Source organism: Anser cygnoides, chromosome 2 (genome assembly GCF_040182565.1).
Source record: "Anser cygnoides isolate HZ-2024a breed goose chromosome 2, Taihu_goose_T2T_genome, whole genome shotgun sequence".
In the NCBI taxonomy this organism is placed as follows: domain Eukaryota; kingdom Metazoa; phylum Chordata; class Aves; order Anseriformes; family Anatidae; genus Anser; species Anser cygnoides.
The window spans coordinates 147,469,633-147,476,678 of record NC_089874.1 but is presented as its reverse complement, the minus strand read 5'-3'; positions in this window follow the sequence as shown (position 1 = coordinate 147,476,678).

Genomic DNA, 7,046 nt, shown 5'->3' with positions numbered 1-7,046 from the left:
TCTTTCACTTTTTGTTCATCTTATCTTAATCAACTATACAGTGTTCTGAATACTGACACCACATCCTTTCTTGTTTGTGTTGTTCCTAGTATAATAAAGCTTCTTTAGTTGGAACATCTATATAGTGCTGTAATCCAAACTGACAAACGATAACATCAAAATCTCAGATTTTATAAGTATTTACACACACTCAAGTCGACAAGTATATATAGTATATTAGAATTACATTCTGTGGTAAGAACCCCTGATTTATGTTGCTGTATTAACTGACAAATTCAGATAAATAAAATAAATAACTTAAAGAACTAACTTAAAATAACTTAAAATATTCTGAAAAAATTATTAAACCACCATTTTTCAGTAATAATGTTTCTAACTAATTTACTTGATCAGCCCAGAAGGGCATCCGAATGGGTGGAAATATCTTTCTGAAAATTCTTGCCTTAAAAGAGCTCTTCTGTTAGGGTAAGATTACTCTGTGTGAGACTGTCTAAGAGTATGTAGTGATTCAAGGAAGTCCTTAATGCTCTTTCTTCAGAAATGGTCACCTTCTTTTGTCTCTGAGCCCTGCCCAGCTAGATTTGTATTTTACTTTATTTTATTTTATTGTATTTTATTTTATTTTATTTTATTTTATTTTATTTTATTTTATTTTATTTTATTTTATTTTATTTTATTTTATTTTATTGTATTTTATTGTATTTTATTGTATTTTATTTTATTTTATTTATTTGTTTTTATTTTACTTTCTTATTATTAATATTATTTTATTTTATTTTAAACCTTGTCACAGAAGAGACTGATGTGGTTTGTTTGGAACACCTGTAAGGTTTAGGTGTGGAAGCAGGAATGGAACAGGTGAAAAGCAGATAGCAATAAAAAAATTATACATTTTTTAAAGTTCTTTGGGTTAAGAATTATGTATGATGGGCCCTGGATTCTAACCAAAGAAGTTCAGAGACCATATTTTCTGGTAAGTTTTTCATCCTCAGTCACTTTCAACCTATCAAGAGAAAGCTGGCAGTAGATAGCTTCTGAAAAGTAACTTTTTTTAGCTTGCTTATCAGTCTACACAAGTAAGTTTCTGTAACTAGCTTATTTCAGTGACAGACAGTTACCATGTTAATTAGGAAACCTCTGTAACACTTAAGTGAAAAAATGAAAATAAAATATTTTTTCTTTGACTTGCATATACATGTATTTGAAGAGGAGAAAACTGAAATGAATTACAGTCATTTCATGCCCAGTTGTGCAATGTGATACACTACAGATTCACTCACTCTTCATTTTAGACATGATGGACAGACAAGAAATTTTTTTTCTTGAAACATGTCTTTCTTAATATAGTTTCTTAATAGGTTGTGGCAGATCCAGTTAAAGAATCATAGAATCATACAATAAATAAATGTGACCTATTGCATTCAATAACCCCCAGCAATTATAATGGAACTTTCTGTTAATTGATCATTCATTCAGAACAGCACATTCATGTTTTCATAGAATTATAGAATCATAGAGTGGTTTGGATTGGAAGAAACCTTAAAGATCATCTAGTTCCAACCCCCCCTGCCATGGGAAGTGACACCTTCCACAAGACTAGTTTGCTCAAAAACCCATTCACCAACACTGCCAAGGATGGGGATCCTCAGCTTCTCTGGGCAACCTGTTCCAGCATCTCACCACCTTCTGAGTAAAGAATTTCTTCCTTATATCTAATCTAAATCTCCGCTCTTTTAGTGAAAAACCGTTACTCTTTGTCTTATCACCACATTCCCTGACAGAGTCCTTCCCCAGCTTTCCTGTAGGCCCCTTTTAGGTATTGGAAGACTGTTATAAAGTCTCCCTGAAGCCTTCCTTTCTCCAGGCTGAACAATCCCAACTCTTTCAGCCCATCTTCATAAGAGAGGTGCTCCAGAACCTTGATCATCTTTGTGGCCCTCCTCTGGACTCGTTTTAATACTTCCATGTCCTTCTTGTGCTGGGAATGCCAGAGCTGAGTGCAGTACTCCAAGTGGCACCATACAGGAGCAGAGCAGTTGGAGAGAATCACCCCCCTTGACCTACTGGACACACTACTTTTGATGCAGCCCAGGATACATTTGGCTTTCTGGGCTGCAAGCGCACATTGTTGGCTCATGCTGAGCTTGTTGTCAACCAATACCTCCAGGTCCTTCTCATCAGGGCTGCTCTCAATCCATTCTCCACCCAGCCTGTAGTTGTGTTTGGGATTGTCCCAATGCCATGCTTTTTCAATGCCATGCTTCTTTTGGTGCAGCCCAGGATTGTGTTTGGATCTGTGTTTTTTATGAAATATATGATTTGAACAGTTGGTGTTCATGTTATTCCTTACTTACACGTATTTAAGTCAATCACACTATGTAGCTTCAATGACCAGGGTCTTCTCTTCTCCAGACTGAATAGTCCCATCTCTCTCAGCATCTACTGAAAGGAAGAAGCATCAGATCCTTAATGATCTTTGTGACACTTCACTGGTTGCACTCCGGTATGTCCATGTCTCCCTTACACTGGGGAACCCAGTACTCACAAGAGAACCTGGATGTGTCTCACAGTGGCTGAGACACTGGTAATCCTTTCTCACAGAGAGGAAGGATTACCTTCCTTGGCCTGTTGGCAATGTTCTGTCTAATGCATGCCAGGAGACTTTTGGCCATCTTTGCCTCAAGGATACATCGATGGCTCATGGTCAGCTTGGTGTCCACCAGGACCCCAAGGTTGTTCTCTACTAAGCTGTTTTCCAAATGATTGTGTATGAGTGCATGCTGTTTTTCTTCCCTAGGTGTAGGATTTTACATTTCTCTTTGTTAAATTTCAAGAGGTCCCTGATAGCCCATTTCTCCAGCCTGTCTAGATCTGTCTGAATGGCAGCACAACCTGTGTATCAGCAATTTTTATTTTTATTTTTTAATTTATTTTTGCATTTGACTTTATTACTTTTTTTTTTCCATCCGCAAAACTGCTGAGGATGCACTTGGTCCCACTATCCAGGTCATTAATGATTTTAAACAGTACTGGCCCCAGTATGGTGTGATGTTGTGCTCCCCCTACAACACACCCACCCATCTTTGTTACCTTTATTTCCCATAACCCTGCTCAAGTGATAGCCACCACTGGCGATCAAGATGGCTGCATCTGACTTAATCAGATAACCATCAGTGGAGGTTGTGATGGATGTCTTCTGGTCACGGTGGTTGCATCCATCCCATCATGGACTTGAGAGAGACAGATGACAATACAATGGCCAAATTTGGTAGTATCCAATTCAAGCCAAATTTGAAAGAAACTAATAGCTTCATTTGGTATGCAAACATGACTATAAGTCAATTATCTTACCCCACAAATAGTGAGCAGCCCAAGAGCCCTTTGAGCTCTCTTGTATTGCAGTGGGCTGCACGACTGTATCTCTCCTTGAGTAGGGACACCTCTCAAGGTTACATCTGCTGCAGAGATCCCTTACACATTGAAGTCAAGAGATTCCTTGACACTACAGATGCTTGGTAAGTGACTAATAGCTTGCTAAACTTTGCAAGCTTCACTGAGATTATATCTTAGATTGATTGTGCACATGAAATCCTTTAGATATAAACCATTTACCAAATCATAGAATCATAGAATGGTGTGGGTTGGAAGAAACCTAAAAAGATCAGCTAGTTCCAAACCCCCCTGCCATGGGCAGGGATGTTGCCCACTAGACCAGGCTGCACAGGGCCTCATCCAACCTGGTCTTGAACACCTTCAGGGCTGAGATATCCACAAGTCTGAATTTAGGAGTGGATTCAGAGGCACCTAGGCTCCTTACCTTTTTGGTTCAAGGAGTTAAGAAAGCAAGGGGGTCCAGTCTGAACCTCATGGCTTAATGAGGAGTGTCTCCTCAACCTTTAGACATAAACTGTTGACCAAGTGTCTGGTACTAAGTTTGGATCCAGCCACACCTAGGCTCTTCTCTCAGAAGGAGTTTAGAATGCAAGGGGTTCCACTCTGAACCTTATGACTCTAAGGGAGAATCTCCTGGATATGTGTGTTTAACCCTATCCTCTGTGTGGAAACTAATCAAATGTACCTTTAAATCTTGTCAAGTCACCATCTAATTTACAATCAAACTTTATTAAATTACTTTATTATATCAACAAAACATACTGCTGTTTCTCTCTTATGAGCGAAGTGAATGACTCCTTCCATGATATATTGATCTGGCATATCTGACTACTGTCTGTCTTTTATCTGGAATTCATGCTGCTGTTCAGAACCCTTTGAACACAGCAGTAGTCAGTTTTAATTCCACCTTATTGTTCATTTATAGTGCCTGTATTTCTTCAGTAGGTCTATGAGAATGTTATGGAACACAGTGTCAAAAACTTGAGTAAGGTCAAGATAAATAACATCCATTTAAGTTAACATAAAGTGATTAAAGAGATAAATATTTTTATTTTTAAATCATATCCTCAGCTGGGTTTGCTTGTTTTTCAGAAGCTGATACTTTCAATATACTGTCACTGAAACTTCTAGGTTTATAACAGGTAAATTATCCATGTTGTTGGTTGAAGACACGAAGAAATTTAAAAATATATATAATAGCACATTTCCATAGTAAGGGAGATAAAATGTCAGTTATCTTTAAATATAGCTGTTGAAATCACAACAAATCATTCTGAGTGTCTAAGTAAATTCATTTATTAGTTTTAGGGCATTATTTTAATTATATGATAGCTACTAATGCCAATATGTCAGCATTTCCACAGAAGCAAATACATATCTCCTTTTAAAGACAGAAAAGGGTAGGTTTGAAGCATGCTTATTTCCCTTCTGTTATGTATCTTAATATAAAGATTTAGGAACAGACATAATATAGGAACTGAGATAACCTTACTCTCTAAAGCTAATAGCATTTAAAGTTTATCTTTTTAAATATTGATAGTGGCCCAACAGTGACAAAAACTGTTCTTGTTAATACTTGGAACTAAAAACAAGCACTCCACAGAATGAGACCTTTTTAAAGTAAACAGCTGAAACCAAGAAGCTTCATTACTTTTAAATCCTGTTTTCTCATTAGGATTACAACTCCTTGCCAGTTGGAAGTGATAAGAGTCTAAGAAAGGAATTTTCTCTGCTGCTACTTTAATTTTTAGTTGTCAGGTTTCCAAAGTTTACCTCTTATTGCAGCCATGTATCTGAAAATGGATAGGACTTGGCACTGGTTACTGTACTAGAGAATGCCTTGTCAAGCCATTTTGAAAAAAATGTAGTGCCAGACCAGTTTGCCAGGAAGCAGTCTTTGCCCTTTTCTTGTTTGTCTATTTAGATTTCCTATTATTTTCATCCTAGGAAAGAAAAAATGTAGAAAATAAACTTTTTCTAAAATATGATGAGAAATCCAAGAAGTTAGCAAATACAACAAACAACTTGAGAAAACTACCCAGTTGATTAGAGAATAAGAATCCTATTACTTAGACAACTCTGAAGTATTGAAATTTGTTTTTATGTCACTTGGAATAAAGTAGATAAATTTATCCTTTTCTCCAAGTAATAGGAAAGAAAAATTAAGGATCATAGAGTGCACATCAACATAGCAGATCTCAAACCAGAATACCAAAAAGCCCGGTATTTCTCCAACTTTATTTTGAAATTTGGATCTCTTACTTCCCATCGAAGTACACAGATTTCAGAACTGTAAGAAGCTCTTGGTCTTCCTGGAGATATTTAACCCTATAAAACAATTAAATGGCTACTGGAGGAGAAAGACTGACTCTTTATCCTCATTTTTTTCATCATGCATGTTGGCTACATTGTATGTTTTACCAGCTGCAATCTTGATGGTTACCCATAAAGACAAAAACAGATGAGGACTAAACCCAGAAAGGCTACTATTTTCATTTCTAGTATTACCACTTTCAGTCAGTTTTGTTTTTTTTATTTTGGCCTTTTGTTGGAAATAATATTGAGCAATAGATGCATTGGCTTAACTGTCATAAGTTACCTTATACCTCTCCCTACAGAAAGAGAACTAAGCCACAATTAATGTGCTTAGTTCAGTTTCCCAATACAACTATTTGTCTCTTTCAGCTATAAAAACTACTAGGGCTGGTTTAGCTGCTTTACCAATTCTTTCTGCCAAGGCACAGGATGCATGGCAACAGATAAAGATGTATGGCAAATACCCTGACAAATAAGGTTATATTCCACTGTCAGAATAAGCATTTGGTTTAGGAACACATAGGATAATGCACCAGAATTCCAGTATCCAGCTCTAAGACAGAAAATTCAGAAGCAAGAAAAAGGTAAACTAATTTTTGTGAACAGTTTGTCTGTCACATAGATTAGCTGGCCCTGAAAAACTAGCTTTTGTTTCCATTGCAAATATATTGCTCCCAGCTTCATTGGCAGTTTTTTCTATTCCCTTGGCAACAGCATTCTATTCATGATTTTTTTCATATCTTAATCAGGAACGTATAATGGTTGGTTTTGTTAGTTAACATGGTATATTATGACAGATAACATCTGAAGATTCCTAGTAGCTATAGTGAAGATCAGCTTGAGGTCTTCACATGCTCTTCACATGCAACTTGTTGTTAACCTATATATACATAGCACCTAATAAATAAGGAGTAGATATAAAATAATAAAAGTCCTTGGGTAAATTATATGCACAAAAGAAACATCCTTTGTTAGATCAGCTGACATAGGTGAAAAAAAAAAGTCAAAATTTAAAGCACAAAAGACCTTCTACTTTAAATGCATTTGTAAAAATGTCAGTGTTTTTAGCACATACAAAAGTGATTATAGCACATTTAGGAAAAGGGTAAGGTATCCTGAAAAACAAAACTTTCCGATTTTACTGTCTGGGTACTTTAAGCCTTACCTGACATGCCCTTTATATTACAGATCCAGACATCTCAGGGACAAGGTCTGACAGCTTTGATGGAAATATAACATACATCTTACTCCAAACATCTAGTATATCATATATCAAATCTCTCTAAAAATGGCAGTCAGCCAAACTACTATATAATGTCCAACTTTATGAATTCTGT